Raw genomic sequence first — 18,474 nt, 5'->3', positions numbered from 1 at the left:
TGCCCTGGTAGGTCCTAGCCACAACTGTACCCCTCGCCAGGATCCACTTCCTTCTCCCTGTTGTCCTGCCAGTTCATGACACCACCCCACTGTCTGCTATTGCATGTAAATTGCTTAGATGTGCCTCTACATTCGTTTACAGAAGGAAGATAGTCAGCCTAGGCTCTGGAGAAGGGCAAGCCCATTTAGAAACTCATCCAGCAACCACAGACATTATATTTCTAGTCCAACATTTGCCAACCTGATGCCCTCCAGATGTGTTGTACCACAGCTCCCATCAGCCGCTGATGGGAATTGTAGTCCATCAACATCTGGAGGACACAAGGAGGTTGACAAAAGCTGTCCTAGTCTGAATTTGAGCTGATGGTGGCATATAATACACGGCGCTATAATTCACCTTCCCCAAGAGTCACCTCCTCCAGCTTTGCTTACACAGCAGTGTTGTACTGGAATGTATAATTAAGTTTGATTGTATTTGTTTAGGACTCAATTGACATGAAAGTTTTCTCGTCCGTTACAGGTGTTAAATTAGCATAGCAAAGAAGAATGTTGCATTATTGACTGACGTTGTGAATAGCTGCTACGTTTGTCTTATATACACTTGTGCTTAGCAGAGATATGTCACAGACTATGCTTCTTGCATTCCGTGGCCTTTGGGGCTCAATGTTTGACCACATCTGCCAACAACTGGTGCACCTGTTTGTGGCCTTGAGCCCACAAAAGGTTTGCTGGGACCTGTAACTCTGTAGGAGGGTTAAATACAGTGCTCAGAATTCTTTGAGAGGAGAAATGTGCTTCAAATATGCTTTAAAGCGACAGTGGTACCTCTGGTTGCAAACCGGGATCCGTTCCAGAGGCCTGTTCGCAACATGAAAAGAATGCAACCCGCAGTGGCGCATCTGTGCACGCGCGGGTTGCAATTCGCCGCTTCTGCGCATGATGTCATTTTGCGTGTCTGCGCATGCGCGAGCGGCGTAACCCAGAGGTAACCCTTTTCGGTACTTCCAGGTCACTGTGGGACGTAACCTGAAAGAACGTAAAATGAAGCAGACGTAACATGAGGTATGACTATATAGCTTACATGCAGCCTCAGTCATTCAGGGCTAGGAAAGACTCGTTTCTGAAACCCTGGACAGCCATAGCCAATGAGTATTGATCGTCTTTATCTATACTAAGTGGGCTATAGGTTTGTCTACATATAGGGTAGCTTCCACTGCACTAAGAGCAGAAGAACAACATATCTTATCTCTCCAGTCTCCAAGGAAGAAAAAGGGAAGAGACTAGGTGTGTGTGAGAGAAAGGAATGGAAACTTGAAGCCAATATCGTAGACGGTATTATGCTTGTGCAGTGGTCCCTAAGGATCCTTCCGACTCAGAAACTACATATGTTAGCGACTGGGTATGCTGCTGATAAGGGATGAGGGCCTGAATGCACAGCTGCCAGGGAGATGAATTAAATGGCACCCAATCCCAACTTTACAGGGCTGTAAGCCCACGTGGTTCCAATATCCCTTTCTTTTTCTCTATGGACTGCTTTGGCTGCCTGTGAATGGCATATATACATGACCATCCATCCACAAACCATTCGGGGCACATGTGGTTTGCTGCAATGTTACCAGCCTCTCCCAGCTGAGTTTCTCCTCCCTCCTCCTCATTTTGTGACTCCCCAGAGCAAGGCAACTGCTGAGGTTAGAAAGGAAAGAAGGGTGCACGCGAGGAGGGAGAGATGGCCTGGCAGAGATTAACATTCTAACTCACACACACCAGGAGGGGACAGAGAGAAAACTGTCAGAGAGTACAACAGAGATAAAAAGGCATGACAAATGAATGTCAAGAGGGAGAGTGGTACAATCTATATTAATGAGACTTGCTTGGGAAACTTAGGCAGAAAAACGCGGCCAAGGAGGAAGGGGCTCACATGACCCATGTTGGTCAAGCTAGAGATCAGTGCAGTGACCAGGAAAGGAACTGAATTTGCATTTCAGTGAATAACTAACTGGATCAGCAGTGCTCAACCTTCATGGTGTGAGCAAAAGCCAATGGACTTTCAGTGAGATCTGATTAGTCATCAAGTGTTATTAGACTTTGCAGAGCTCTGCAATTTGCGATAATAAGGGGAGATAGTGTATCTCCTTGCAGCAGATCCTCTGATGGGAGCCAGACCCCACCATTCAGAGAATGGCAGGAGATAAGGAGTCGCTATTGAACGGGGTGGGCTGGGAGGCGGGAGGGAACACAGCAGCTTATAATTAGTCTCCTGCACTTGCACTTTTTGGTGTCAGGGGAAAAATTGAAATAAGGTTAAATGATTTGTGAAAAGAGAAGCAGAGAGATGAAATCAGGAGTCCTCCATTTCATCCGTGTCTTTCCACTCCCCATTCTGTTCCAAGATCCTGGGCTTCTTTAGTTCCAAGAGGCAATTCTGTTCTATGGCAGAAACACAAGCTCAGCCTGACAACATTTCTAGTCTGTGTAAATCCTCCCTCCTCAAAGCCTTGTAAAACTTTTCCAACAAAAAATGTTCTGACCCGTAAAAATACCAGCAGGATCTCAGGAGATTCATTGGCTTAGGAAGAACCATTAAGGAAGAGAAAGGGTTTTGCGATGCCTTAAAGACTAACAAATTTATTGTGGTGTAAGCTTTCATGGGCCCAGACCCCCCAAGGTTGTGCTACAATAAATTTTGCAGTCTTTAAATGTGCCACAGGACTTGTTGCTTTTGAACTGCAAACTAACACAGTGAGCCAATGCTGTGGAAGAAGGACAGCATTAAAAGTTTTGTTACACTTTCCAGAGGGGTAGTTGTGTGAGTCTATTGCAGCAAAAGAAAATGAAGAGTGCACAGAAGACAAACAGGTTTAGAGAGCATTTAGGAAGTTTTGGGACTCTAAGGACCAAACTACATATGTTTTTACAACTCTGAATTTTAATTTATTTTAAAGCGAACTCTCCATCGGTACAAATACTGATAAATTGCAGGTGTGTGAGGACAGATCAGAAATGGGACCATAGCATGCAGGGAGAGGGTGTTACCATTTACCTACATAGAAATACACTTCTATATAAATACAGCTTCTGTTGGCCCCAGGAGGTAAGCTTGATGAATTCAGAAAAATGTGTTGAATGCATAATTACTCCATATAAGAGATGGGGCTTTTGGAACAATTGCATTCTATCACAGTCCAACACCATTGGGGGCGAGAAGCTATTTAATAGTGGGCGGAACCTCTCTGGTTGAGATGGGGGACATTTCATTTGCTCCAGGTGAATGGTGAGGTGGACAGAATGATACCGACTGTAGATCTCTACTAGTGTGTTTTATAGTATACCGTATGTGGCAAACTTGTTATTTTTATTATCAGTGGCTGGCTGCAGATAAGAGTGGGGTGTGCAGGTCTGTTTGTGGAGACTGATAAACCACGTTTTCATAGGAAATATAACAAAGTGATGTACAACTTAAAAACACAATGTGTGGTTGAGTCGATTGGTGAGATGGGTTGAGATGCAAGAGGTGGATGCAATGCTTCCTGAATGTGCCTAAGTTGGAAGCAGTAGAACATGGTACGAATGCACCAGTCACAGTGGTTGTTACTTGCAGAAGTTAGGGGATAGGAGAGAAAGCATACCATCGTGGAAGAAGGTGACACAGATGTTTATGCACTGTTCCCCTTTTAGGCCTTTCCAGTAACTGTCAGATATGCAGTAGCTCTGCCACTGCACCCTCCAGTCTGGTAGTACAGTTGTGTAATACCAGGCTAGTTCACAACAGGTCTATACTCATCTGTCATTTAATCATGGATGAGGAAACTGACCAGGCAAACATCATTGAAACTTAGGAGGGGGTCCTAGATAGTGTTGACCTGAACCAGCTATGTCTGACTAGGTAACCTAGGGAATGGGCCATTAAGGGAAACAAAGGAAAGGTGGCTCTGTGTGAGATGGCAAATGGTTGGGGCTCCTCCCCAGTTCACAGTTAGTTAGAAAGCCAATGCCAGAGTCAGAGCAGAGTTGCTGTGCTGTGACCCAGAAGAAAAGCAGCAAGCTGGAGAGAGAGTCAGAACAACATTTGAGAGCCATGTTCGATTTCTGTTTCAATCCAAGGCTGAGGTTATGGGAGAAACAAGACCCTCTTGGGGTGTTAATGCTGTGAGCCCCTCCATCGTAGGCTTAGGTTATATACATGTGTAAATAAACCATATATCATAAAGACACCACTGTCTCCACTGTGCCTCATAGTCTCTAATGTGCCTCATTTCCAAAAACAAACACAAACCCTGGGTAAGCACATGGAACCACTGGAATTTTGCACCACTTGGAGATTGGGGTGGCATGCAACACTGGTGTCAGAAGAGATCCTTGGCACAGAATCAACACAGACTAATGGGCTGTGGTGTGTGTGTGTGTGTGTGTGTGTGATTGCCATAGTTCACAGACATTCTATCTCCCTTATTAGGAGACCTCTTTGCCTTGGAGGGCCTGCACCTGGTGTTGAGACATTGAGACAGGTTGGTATACTAACCACTCTGCTGCTCAGCAGCATCCTTTACTGAGTTGGCCAACGTGGTCATGAGTGTGGTTCTGGAAGAGTGTGTATATGACTGTGTATTTAAATCTGTTTGTAGCTTCCTACCTCTGTGTGTTTTAGAAGTCACCCTCTAGTTCTCCCTCCCCAGCTGTGCTTGACCAACACCTGGCCTGCAAAGTGAGCTGAAATAAAAAGAGCAGACTAATGTGCCTCCCTAAGCAGCACTAAACTCACTCCCCCTCCCCTTATGCCTCATGTGATTGCTTCTTCTTGCATGTATGGCGTGAGAGCGTTGGTTTTGTCATAGTTACAATTAATTAGCTAATTCTCCCAAACCAAATAGATGCATATTTATTGTTGCTGAGTGATCTCCACTACCATAATAGATATGCATAATTTGCTGTGTTACTGAAATGTTAAATGTGTGTGTTTTGATTCTGTGTCTGTGCAATAGGCTTCCCCATCTCAAGACCTATGTGAGTGTAAGTCACTAGGTAAATATGCCGAGATGACCTTTGCCGCTGTCTAAAGCCCTTATTTCATGAGGCTCCTAGAATGTGTGTATGTGACACACGTGTCTACTGAGGAGGCCTGCTAACACATTGTGTGGGAATCTAACCTTTGCAGCAAAAACAACACAGAGTCCCATGCCACCTGAAACACTAACAAATGTATTGTGGCATAAGCTTTTGCTCACCAGAGCTCATGTCATCAAACGCAATCTTTGGAATGTGTTCCCAAGGGAATAGACCCAAGAGGCTGGCAAAAAGCCATTTTCATTGATCTCTCTCACCTAAAAGCTCTGTCACTAAACCTTTGCTTGTCACACAGAGATCTATGTGGCAAAAGCTCTCTGGTCAGCAGAGCAAGACTAATTTACCTTTCAAGAAATAGCATTGGCCAATTGACAGCTTTGGCCAATTCTAGCAGCAGAAATGTTAGATTTTTGTTGAAGGAAGAACCACTCTGCATTGGAAAAGAGTAACATTTAATAAACTTCATTCATTTCATTTATTTGTTATCCATATTCATGGGTTTTGTTTTTTGCTGCTGATTGTGGCACCAGAGATCCTTTTGACTGCTGCTTCCTCACAGTCACCATTTTATCTTCCCCAAATGTCTTGGTCATTGCATCTTTCCAGGGCATTCTGGGTGATGATTGGGATGGTATGTTTTTTTGTAGAGGCTGACATTCCCCACTCACCCTCAAGAATGCTTTGGGATAACGAAACATTCAGGGTACTCTGTAAAAATAAACCAGTGGTCAAGAGTGTGGGAATGTTGAGGATAGTAGGAGAGGATATACTGATTAAATATTATCATTCCTCGCTCAAGTTAGTGAGCTAGTAGCAGAGCACATTCCTTTGTACACTGCAGGAAGCTAGTTGATGGATTCAGGAGAATCATTTGAGTTAAGCAATTCAGTCTGGCTTGTCCAGATTGGCTTGGTCCTGGTAAATCCCCTTTAGTTCCCTCTTAAAAACAATAACGGCACAATAGTCTTCTTCTAAAAGTAATGATAAGGTTTACTTACATTCAGTTCACAGTATGGTCCTGAAGGCAGGCTTTAGCTTGTAGTTACAGAGAAAAGTGTGGGTTCATCCTCTGTGAGGGATGAGCCCATGTGCTGCTGGTTGAGAGCCAGCAGACAGCAAAAGGCAAAATAGAGAGAAGGGATCAAGAGAGAGAGAGGGCTGCATAACTGGCCCTTTTGTATGGTCTGCCAGGGTCACACCCATCTACCTGGTTACACGCAGGGGGAGAATGCTCCAGACCAGGTGTGACAGGAATTCCTCCTGGCTGGAGCAACATTCCCCAGTGTGTACACTCTGGGCAAACAGGAAATGTTGTATTTGACTGCTTCAGTGATGTTACATCCCACAAAGAGGAGCCGGTTGCCAAGACCAGATAAAGGCAAGCCCTCGTCCCCCATTTGTTACAAAATGCATGCCACCTCTCCTTTTTTAGGGCTGTCAGAAGCCGCAATAGAAGCCACAGCTCTGTGCCCAGTTCCCCCATCTGGTGACCCATAGGGAAGGCCCTGTAGCACCCCAGGTACCAGAATGACTCTGCACACCAAGGCTGACAATTGGCTAGCCTCTGCTCAACATGAATGCCTATAAAGGTTTCCTGTTCACTCTCAGATTTTGCATGGAGAACAATAGCCCTGACCAATTCAGACCGCTTATTCTCAGGCTCTGACACTTAGACATAAGCACCCACTCAATGGCTATGGCTCAGCACTGACATTCAGAGAGCAGGCCATGAGTAGACATCCTGAATACAATCCAATGCAGAATTAACTGTACGTGAATTCAGTGGGTCAAGGTACACTCAACTCTGTGTTGGACAGGGGCTCAGTCTATAATGCATATGCACTATAGGCAGCATGCTAACATGCCATTGGCTATTATAGCCACAAGTAAATAGATGCTACATAGGTCTGTGAAGATTTCTAAATGTATATTTAATTCAAGGTGTTCCCTGATATATATTTTCATTCCTCAAATTCTTTCTTTCTTTCTTTCTTTCTTTCTTTCTTTCTTTCTTTCTTTCTTTCTTTTTCTTTTTGCAAATTTAGATGAAAGTCCACAGCATTCACAAGGTTGGAAACAAAAACAAAAAATCTGGGGCTTTTCTGAGCAGAACAGGAATTAGTCAAAGTATCTGCCAATACTACTTATTACACTTTGATCTCTTCCATCCTACAAGGAGCTGTAAATGGCATACATGATATCCCTGCTTCTTTGCATCTCTCCGAGTTGAGTTAGGGTGAGAGTTAGGGACTTATCACCTGCATTGTTGAACAGAGGTTTGACTACTCTGTCTACTAAGGCTCTAATCCTATATTCACTGTCTTAGGAGTACACCCAATGGAACTCAAGTGACTTACTTCTGAGTAGATGTGTATAGGATAGTGTTGTCAGCCACACTGTTAAAATGGGGGCAGCTTCTTGGACTTCAGATCTGTGCTGGCTTCCACCAGAAGAAAATTTGCAGTTCTCTCCATTGTGAACGAAATGCCTCTAGAATGTCTAATTGACAATTACCCAGTTTATTAATACATTGCTTCACACATATCAGAAGGTGGTGCATTTAACATAACATTTAACCGGATGAGCCCATTTCTCTGAGATGCAAATGAGATGTGTGAGTGCCACCCCTGGATGCAACCCTGGGAATATTCAAAGCACAGACAATTGCGCTCATTTGAATCAGTTAATTTTCTGATATTAATGATTACATTTGAAAAGAGCAAGACAGTGGGGGGTGGAAATGTAGAATGAAGAGGGACAAAGAGGGCTCAGTGGGATTACTAATAAAGAGAGGAATGGGCAGGGATGAAAATTATTCATGTGTACATGCTGCAAATCATATTGTAGGAAAAATGCCTAGGATTAAAAAATCTAGATCACAAATCACACAATGCAATCTAGGATCTTTTTCATAATTCTAATATAGTAAGGGATGCTTAAAAAAAACAAAACTTTCATTTTCCTGTGAAGAGATAGTTTGTGTGAATAGTTCCACAACACTATGATTTGAAAGGATAGCATGAATTGAGTGTTAGTATGTTCCATACACACATAGGAACTCAAGAGTTGTATTCAGTTGAGTTGCTGGCTTTAAAAATCACATTTCTAGCTGTCAGGGTAAATTGTGAATAAATATTTAAAAGTGTAGATGCCTTTTCCAAAGCTAGAAGGCCTGAACAAAATTGGAACCTTTGTCTTTAGAACTGTGAAGGCTTTCTTAATTTTAAATGTAAGATCCTATAGAAACAGGTATATTTGTGAACTAGCAACAATGTTTTGCCAAAGAAACTTTCTTGGGGTTCAGAATTTTTGGCCCAAGCAAAATTAAAAGCCTTTCATGCTGTTTTTATTCATTAGAGTCAGCACTGTTTTCTGATCATTCCAAGCCTCTGAAAGTAGAAGTTCAGAGCTTTACCAGAATCACTGCCCAGGACCCTGAACTTTCAAAGCAGAGAGTAGCTTTGGGGACATCATCTGGAGTGGCCTTCGCCAACTTGGTGCCAGCATGCTGCATCAACATCCACATCAACACAAAGTGTCTCTTTTGAAAGTGTGTCGTCCTTTCAGGCAAACAGGTCCACCTGAGTACTTACTTCAAAGTGTCTCTTGAATGTGCAAATTCTGAGCAAGAAAGTCTGCCCATTGCTTATTTTATCAAAGAGCTCTGCTGCTCTATTAAGCAATTTGCAAACTCATAAAGGACACACTTACTTGCCTACAATGAACCATGTTTGTAAGGTTTCTCTCCAGTTTCCAAAACTGGCAACTAATTAAAGATCAACTAACAGTTTGTCAGTATCAGATTTTTCTTAACATCTGTGTGGGTTCAACTGCTGCTTTCAGAGCAAATTCACTTCCGTTCCAGAATCCATAAACAATAATGTCTAAGACTGAAACTCATCCCTCATACTTTGAGATACCTTTATCTCTCAGGGTGGCTACTATGGTTGTTTTACCTACACTATAGAGCCTTGTTAAATAAATTACAAGGGAGATGAAATAAGCATTTATTTTAATTAATCCCTTTGAACTAGCAGGATTCCAGGCTGCACAGATCCCTTTCTTCATCAGTTTCAAATTAAAATAAGGGTGGAAATTAACAATGTATTTGTGCCTTTTATGACAGTGGGAAATGTATTAATGCTAATATGCTACTTTAAACTAGCCCTTCTTATGAATGGGTGCAACAGTTAGTATATGTGAACTCCCCATCATTTTTTAAAATCTATTTTTAATGGATATATCACCCTATATAAACTGAATTAAGTGCAATGTACAATCACATAAAAATATAATTAACAATGGACGTATTCTGTCCAAACTATAGTTCTAAATAACCAACTAGCATTATCTAAAAACCTTGGGTGAACCAAAGGGTCTTACCCTAGTGCAGTGGTGCCCAAACTTTTTTCAAGGAGGGCCAGATTTGATGAAGTGAAGGGCCGTGAGGGCCAACCAAAGTTGTTGCGCTTTTTTTAGGATTGAAATTGTTGAGCTTTTTTTTTTTAGGGTTGAAGTTGTTGGGGTTTTTTTTGAGGATTTTACCCCATAAACTGCCGAAGGGGCCGGATTAGGCCCCCGAAACGGACTTTGGACATGTCTGTGGTAGAGCCTTTGGCCAACAAGGAAATCAAAGGTGTGCTAAAGGTGGGAAAGGAGATTGCAGAGGAGCTGAAAGGATTATTTGCATCTGTCTTCAGAGCAGAAGACTTGCGAGTAACATAAAAGTAATAAGGTGAAACAGGAGAGATGCAAGCCGGGAAGGGTGACGGAAGGGCCCAGCCGGGCGGCGACTCACCTCGCAGGCGGTGCGCCATCCCTTTGCCCCAGGCGAGGCAGCGGCGGCGGCTGCTCGGCGACCTCCTCGCCCGTCTCCTCGTGAGGGAAACGCGGCGGCGGCGTGCCTCCGGCAGAGCAAGGCCACTGGCCTTCACCTTCTCCTCCGCCTTCCTCCTTTTCGCCGTGCCGCCTGCGCCTCCGCTGCCTCCCGCTCTCGGCGGGCCCTCCCGGGCATCGGGCGTCGGGCTCCGAGGGGGAAGGCGCCCCTCCTTGGCCCCACTCCAACATGCCCATCTGCAGCACGGGCCCCGCCGCCACGCTCCCACAAGCCGCCCTGGCCGCTTCGCCCGCCTCCTCCTCGGGCTCGAAGCCCGGGTTGTCCTGGCTCCAGGCCTGCCTCGAGCAAGACGAGAGCGGCGGCGACGCTGAGCAAGACGAAGGAGGAGGAGAAGGAGAAGCGCCGACGATGACTCCACCGCCGCCGCTGCCCGGCGGGTCCCGCAGCCGCCCCAGCTCCAGATGCTCCAGGCCGCCGGGAGGGCAAAGTCCCGCCATGGGCCCCCGACCCTGGATGAAGGCCGCCACCACCTCAGTAATTTTCTCTCAGGCCGGCCAAGTAACCACCGCCCGCCTTCCAGCCCCCCATCCCCGTCCACAGCGCGCCGCCTTGCAGGGGGAAGCGGGCAGGCTGGGCTGGCAGCTACACGGGCCATATGACGAGGTCTGGCGGGCCGGATTCGGCCCGCGGGCCTTGTGTTTGACACCCGTGCCCTAGTGCCTGGACAATAAAAAAGCAAGAGCCTTTTGGATCAGGCCAGTGACCTATCTAGCCCAGACCGATCTAGTTCTCACAGTGACAAGCTAAATGTCTATGGGAAGCACACAAGCAGTACCTAATAATACTCATCCCAGTCACGATTCTCAGCAACTAGAATTCAGAGGCATGTGTACGGCCTCCAACAGTGGAGGTATAATATAGTCCTCAGGGTTAATAAGCCATTGATAGCCTTATTCTCCATCAATTTGTCCAATCCTCATTTAAAACAATCCAAGTTGGTGGTCATCACTGCCTGCTGTAGGAGCAAATTCCATAATGAAGTACCTTTTTTTGGTTTGTCCAACACCAGTTGAGTCTCCTTGGGGAGAGAGCTCCACAATGGGGGAACCACAGCAGATGTCTTCTGACCACTACCTGCCTCTCTTCTGATTTGTTGTTGTGTAGTCGTTTAGTCGTGTCTGACTCTTCGTGACTCCATGGACCAGAGCACGCCAGGCACTCCTGTCTTCCACTGCCTCCCTCAGTTTGGTCAAACTCATGCTGGTAGCTTCGAGAACACTGCCCAACCATCTCGTCCTCTGTCGTCCCCTTCTCCTTGTGCCCTCCATCTTTCCCAACATCAGGGTCTTTTCCAGGGAGTCTTCTCTTCTCATGAGGTGGCCAAAGTATTGGAGCCTCAGCTTCAGGATCTGTCTTTCCAGTGAGCTCTCTTCTGATAGCAGTGTCATTAGAGAATGCCACCAGCAGATGACCTCAGTATGTGTGCATGTTGACAGAGCAGCAGGTTTCCCTTGAGATACCTGGGTCCAGTTAGGTCTTTATAGGTTAGAACTAGCATCTTTATATCAGGCTTGGAAATAGATCAGCAGCCAGTGAGGCTCTTTTAATATGGGCAAGACTGGGTGTGTAGTCCCCGGTTGCAGTCCAGCTACTACATTTTTGTACTAACTGCATTTTCTGAACTGTCACCAAAGCTGCACAGGCAATGCTGGCAAGTCTTGAAATACTGTATGCAACTTATATGTCTAGTTTATTAATTGTCTAGGTTATAGGCAACTAATAGGGTGCAAAAATGGAAGCCTTGGGTGCTCTTTACAAGCCTTTTGTAAGCACCCAATTGAAAGCCCCTCTTTGAAAGTGCCCAATTGCCCGATGGCACTGTGATGTCAAGTTTGGCCTATGGGCTAGGATCTGGCTGACAGAGCCAAAAAGGTTTCATGCCCTTCACCTAGGCTGATGCTTCTGCTCTGGCATGGATTGCTGTGCTGGACAGCTGCTCTGCTGCTTTAAGCAAACTTTGCTATAGCTTGCGCCTTGCCTAATGGGTTAGCTCCCCAACCTTTCCAGGATAACGGAAAGGCTCAAGGCTGCCAATAACAGAACCCAAAGTGTTTTGAGACATGTACCATTCTTTCCCACTTTGGGGATTTATCATGGCAAACACAACTGCTGTATAGATGATGCAAATGTTCAGTCATTTTTGGAAAACAGACACAGTGACTCAAGTGATCAGCACAATTCAGATTTCAGTACACTGCACCTTACTGATGAGATAGGAACTCACTCTGCTTTGTGTATTTCAATTAACTGCATGCAGTCTAGTTTTGCCTGCATTATCCAGCATATTATAGAATCTGAAAGGCATGAAGTAAGGAAGATGCACCAGGAAATCCCCAATAATTTCATGCTCTGGGAACTACAAAAACCAAGTAGACTTATCATCAATGATGTTCATGCCTTAATTTCATGTCTCTCTCAATAAGAAGTCTCAGAATAGATAGTTGTTAGCCTGCCTCATCACTTATCCTTTCATTTAGTGAAACATGGTGTTTATCAGGCACCCCTTGATGAAAGAAAGCGTAGGGAAGGTTTGGGGGGTGGAGAGAAAGCAACTTGGAACAAGATGATTGATCAGAGAAGCAATTGTTCTGCTTATTACATTCAGAAGAGTAAGACTGGAAGAAGTGGAATGTCAACGCCAATCCCAAATGTACAAACATCAGCTTCTTGGACTATGCTGACATGTCTATTAGTTCAAAAGCTCCATACAACGTGAACACATTACTAAGCACTTATTGACCAGCTCACATCTATCCACCCAGTGGGTGATAAGAAATGTCTGCATCTTTTGACCCTTTATCTTGTTGCACCATGATGGCTGCATTAGCGGACTAATTTCAGTGTCAGGACTGATGTGAGATAACAAAGGAAAACATGTCACCCAAAAGCTAAGCTGGAGTTTCTCTTGGGATGTGTAGCAGGCAGGCATTAAAAACAACTACACACCACTTCTTGTACTAAGAAAAAGCAGCCTTTAGGATCAACAGCATGTCATTTCCCCTTTTGAAGCTGGGAAGTTATCTGAGGTTACATTGGGCCTTTACATTTCTGCAAAATTCTTAGCTGTAAGACACATTATTCTGCTAATATTTATTTATTACTTTTATACCCTGTCTTTCTTCTATTATATGCAGTGTGCATGGGATTCCCAGGTAGATGGCATCTCTGGAACTTGAGGTATCCCCATACACAGAGCAGGACAACGCAGCAGATCTCCATACCACTGGAAACCCTGAAAAGCTGTTGGATCTAGACATTGCTGCCACAGGATTGGAGGGCACAGCACAACAGCTACATGGGTTCCTGACTTGCTCTCAGGTCACCCACTCAACATTCACAGGATCAGAGGAGACAGTCAACTGGGGAAGAGCTTCAGGGCCGCCACCACATATGAAATTACTCAGGCTAGGGAAGCTCATGAAAACACCTGTCCTGATCAGGAAAAGGTTGGAGCCTCCAGCTCATATATCATAGACTGAGCTGCTTCTCTTCCTGAACCAGAGGAACAGGCAGTGGTTTCCCATCCTGACACTAATCAAGACCCTGACCTATTTAGCTTTGGCAAGGATGTTGCATCATGTGCCTTAAGATCATGTTCTGGGACCATATATAAAGTAAAATACATAACAGGGAAGTATCTGAAGCTAGGAAACATGCCCAGTAATTTACACTCAGGAGTCATACATCCAAGTCAAGAAAGCAACATGCAAATCTCCTAGGGAGATTTTTCAGTGCATTTCAAATTTTGAATCTGTATTTCATTCTGGTGGTCTGTTTTTCCCAGGTCATTCCTACTCCCATTTACCCCAAGATAATAATGGATCTGCCTTCATATTTATTTTTTTTAAAAAAACACAGGCCTTGAAGTGAACTCGAATTCCCATTTGCCTGAGCCATGCCTGATGCACCCGACAATGATGATTCTTACCTTTGATTTAAGTTTTCTGGATCCTACTGGCATTCAGAATATAAAGCCTCCTATCTTGGCATCTTTGGGCCTATGTATTATTCATGGAGTCTCTTGTTCTTGAGCAAGTGAAGAAACCAAATAAATATTAATTCCAAAGTAATACAAAGCCTTCCATTTCTCCTGCAGCAGCTCTCCTTGCTCCAGGGACACAGGAGAATCCACCACGCGGAAAAAGTAGAAATAAATTACCTGAAAATAACACGTTATCAAACAATTATCAAAACAATTATTCTCCACTGTAATAGAAATGAACAGTCACGTTACACTGGAATATTAAATGCTGTGCAAGGTGACAAGTGGGGAGTTCTGCCAAGTGCCTTTATTAAAAGATTTCCTTAAATCACTGCTCTGAATTGGTCTGCTTCCTGACAGGACAAATTCAGCAATAAATCGGTGAAAAGCAGAAATTGTTACTACATTATGGTATGTGGAAGCAACTGTCACTTGAGCCCTTGACCAGTGACCTTAACTGGCTCCCGTTATCATGGCTTTCAACTATTAAAGCCATACAGATTTTTTGAAAATCTTAGCTATAGCTGATCATAGTTATGAGTTTGATCCGAAGTGTTACTGTAAACGTTAAAGATAGATTACAGAGTGATGGCTATGTTAGCCTGTTGCAGCAAATCCTTAAAAGATTATTAAATTTATTATAACAGAAAGGAGCCTTTTGTGGGTCAGAGCCTGCTTTATCAGTTTTGTGAAGTGTTGTCCTTAGGCCCAAAGTAGTTCAATCTGTTTGTTTTTAGCCATTAGTCATAGGAAAACACTGCCTGCCCACCCCACCACAGCTAAAAGAGAAGAGATGGAAACTATTTCAATCTACTTTCAATCAAGGACTATACCTTAATGCATTGTTGACCCGGAAACTACAACTAATCCAGAATGCGGCAGCTAGACTGGTGACTGGAGACGACTGCCGAGACCACATAACACCAGTCTTGAAAGACCTACATTGACTCCCAGTGCGTTTCCGAGCACAAATCAAAGTGTTGGTGTTGACCTTTAAAGCCCTAAACGGCCTTGGCTCGGTATACCTGAAGGAGCGTCTTCACCCACATCGTTCTGCCCAGATGCTGAGATCCAGCGCTGAGGGCCTTCTGGCAGTTCCCTCACTGAGAGAAGCAAAGCTACAGGGAACCAGGCAGAGGGCCTTCTCGGTAGTGGCGCCCACCCTGTGGAACGCCCTCCCATCAGATGTCAAAGAGATAAACAACTACCTGACATTTAGAAGACATCTGAAGGCAGCCCTGTTCAGGGAAGTTTTTAATATGTAACATTTTAATGTATTTTTAATCTTTGTTGGAAACCACCCAGAGTGGCTGGGGAAACCCAGCCAGATGGGCAGGATACAAATAATAAATTTATTATTATTATTATTATTATACATCAGAGACAGTCAATTATGCTCTAATAAGTCCACTTTTGACTTAGCTAACAGCAATAAAAAATGTAGCAATGCATTTCCTTAAAATAATTATTAAAAAGAATTGCCCAGTTTTTAAATATTCAGTTTAAAAAGGAAGAGAAGAAGACCAGATTAAAACTAGCACTGTGATAAGTGCAAATTGCAGCTATGGATTTTCACTGGGAAAATGGCAAGTGGGGAAAAGGAGTGAAGTGGTCCCAAGTAGCTTTTTTGAAAAGTGAAATGAGTTAGGACCCAATTTAGTTGTGCAACTGTCTTTTTCCTTTTTGTTTGTGGTTTCTACATTTTTATTAAATCTTCTCAATGGTGTAAAAAAAAAAAAAAAAAAGGTGATCCCTCCCTTCTCCAGTGTCATGATCCTGATCATATTTGGTGACCCTAACTGCACTTTTGAAAGTAGCAAGTGATATGATCATAGATCTCCTGGTGTCAGATCAAGTTGTGCTCTTAATGTTCATGGCCTTGGTGAACCAGCATTGGGAGTCAAGAACGTCAGCAAACCTTTAAGATAGGTTATTAACTTTAGGTACAATAAAACACTGAAAGGAAGAGGGGATTTCACATCCGGGTCAAAGAATAAACCCACCAGCATTCTTGAACACAAACTCTTTGAGTTTTATTATCAACACACACACACACACACACACACACACACACACACACAACACAAGGGGAATCATTGATGTTACACAATATTTTGTCATTACCCACAACAATGTCTGTACATCTATAGCAGTGAGGGCAAACCTTTTAGAGACCGAGTGCCCAAACTGCAACCCCAAACCCACTTATTTATCGCAAAGTGCCAACACGGTAATTTAACCTGAATAATAATAATAATAAATTTTATTTATATCCCGCCCTCCCCAGCTGAAGCCGGGCTCAGGGCGGCTAACAACAATAAAACAGTACAGCAGTACAACACAACACAACACTCTAAAATCATTCATTATAAAACTGATTCAACTCAAACCAGTGGCAACCATTGGGCCAGAGCTCCGCGAAGATTGCCAAAGGAGGGAGTCAGGCTGCGCCCTGACCAAAGGCCTGGTGGAACAGCTCTGTCTTGCAGGCCCTGCGGAAAGATGTCAAGTCCCGCAGGGCCCTAGTCTCTTGTGACAGAGCGTTCCACCAGATCGGAGCCACAGCCGGAAAAGCCCTGGCTCTAGTTGAGGCCAGCCTAACCTCTCTGTGGCCTGGGATCTTCAAGATGTTTTTATTTGAAGACCGTAAGTTTCTCTGTGGGACATACCAGGAGAGGCGGTCCCGTAGGTATGAGGGTCCTAGGTTTTAGTTTAGAAGGGGAGGTTGGTGCATCCATGTGGAGAGAGAGTGGAGCAATACAGTGGTACCTCAGTTTTCGAACAGCTTAGTTCTCAAACTACTTGGAATCTGAACACTTCAAACCCGGAAATGAGTGTTCGGGTTTTTGAACTTTTTTCGGAAGCGGAAAGTGCTCTGTTCTCAGTATAACTTCTGTTTTGATTGCCACACTTCCGTTTTCAGAGTGAGGGAAGGCGGGCTGGGCGGCAAGTGAGCAGGCAAGGGATGGGCCCCGGCTGGAGGGTGTGTAAAGACTCAACCTTGCAGCAGCAGGAGGAAGACGGCTGCTTGGAACTCTGGGTGGCCCACCAACGTGTCAGCATGCTTCTGAGCACGTGCACAGCGCTGTGCCCTCCCCACGCACAGCGGAGGCTCCCCAAGGGAAAACACGCATCCTGGAGCTTGTGGCTCCGTTTTGCACACACACACCCCAATGCCCCATCCAAGGTGCTTCTACTCAGACACAAGTTGAGCTGAGGACTTGATGCCCTCGCCTTCTGCCGGCTCTGTGCTGGGGCAAAAGTGCACGTGCCCACAAAGAGAACTCTGAGTGCCTCCTCTGGCATGTGTGCCATTGGTTCGCCACCACTGATCTACAGAACTTCCTTAATCACACTTCCAGATTAATGTTGAGAGTCCTCCCACTCTTTCATGGTTACTACACACATTTACTTTATGAATAATTCCACACAGTACCAGTTATACAAAGTATTTGAAAATAACCCAAGCTTGCAGATATTATCCTGGAGACAATGATGCATCCATTTCATATAGAGCTGTAAAAACTACCATCACATGCTGCTTTTGCCAGTACTTTGCACAGGAGCTACTACTTTGCACAAGAGTAGTGTCAGTGTACTAATGCTAGTGTACTGGAAGAAGCAAAGATCACCAGTGTCGAAGCAATGATTCTTCAACATCAACTTCATTGGACTGGTCATGTTGTGAGGATGTCTGATTATCATCTTCCAAAGAAACTACTCTATTCCAAACTTAAAAATGGAAAGTGTAATGCTGGTGGTCAACAAAAGAGGTTTAAAGATTCCCTCAAGGCAAATCTTAAAAACTGTAGTATAAACACCGACAACTGGGAAACACTGGCCTGTGAGCGCTCCAATTGGAGAACGGCCTTTACCAAAGGTGTCATGGACTTTGAAGACGCTTGAACTCAGGACGAAAGGGAGAAACATGTTTAGAGGAAGGCAAGTTGGCAAACCCTCACCATGATCAATTCCCACCCGGAAACCTATGTCCCCACTGTGGAAGGATGTGTGGATCCAGAATTGGCCTCCACAGTCACTTACGGACTCACTGTTAAAACTGTGTTCATGGAAGACTATTTTGCACAAGAGCTTGGCCAGGGAAGAGTCCCAGTGGCCAGATAGAGAGGCATGGGGGGGCCACATTTGGTCATTGGGCTTGAAGTGTCCCACCCCCAAGTTAGATGGTGGGGGTAGCTGAAATACTCACACCTTTGAGTTGCAGGGTAGGATTTACCCTCTTGCTGTATTCAGGAGTAGGGGCAATTTCTGATTAAATTCCAGATAGCCATGCTAGTCTGTTACAGCAAACACACACACACGAGAGAGAGAGAGAGAGAGAGAGAGAGAGAGAGAGAATTTGACTAACAGATTTCTTATGGCATAAGCTTTCATTGACCTGAACCCACATTATCAGATGCATGAAGTGTTGTCCTCATATGGAAGATAATATCTATAGTGACAGACGAGATTAAGAACACATGCAAGGAATACAGGAAAAATGTGAACAGTGAGACCAAAAGGCAATGAAATG

The 18,474-nt window shown here is 44.5% G+C and overlaps 1 protein-coding gene across 7 annotated transcripts in view; it reads right to left on the bottom strand.

Annotated features, from left to right (window-relative positions):
• Positions 1-2,947: 2,947 nt before the first annotated feature.
• The window catches only part of LOC308463861 (uncharacterized protein), a 74,089-nt gene continuing 58,562 nt past the window's right edge, over positions 2,948-18,474 (bottom strand). For 3 of the 7 annotated variants that reach the window (XR_013979738.1, XR_013979741.1, XR_013979742.1), the window contains 2 exons: positions 13,887-18,238; positions 2,948-7,560 (listed from right to left, as the gene is read on the bottom strand). The gene's annotated coding sequence lies outside the window, so the exon portion shown is untranslated. The remainder of the gene's footprint in view (positions 7,561-13,886; positions 18,239-18,474) is intronic. The other 4 variants (XR_013979740.1, XR_013979743.1, XR_013979744.1 and 1 more) reach the window with 2 other exon arrangements.

This window comes from Podarcis pityusensis, assembly GCF_964106645.2.
Source record: "Podarcis pityusensis genome assembly, chromosome: 15".
Classification (NCBI taxonomy): domain Eukaryota; kingdom Metazoa; phylum Chordata; class Lepidosauria; order Squamata; family Lacertidae; genus Podarcis; species Podarcis pityusensis.
Note: the sequence above shows the minus strand (reverse complement) of the source record. Positions and strands in the feature narration are given on the sequence as shown.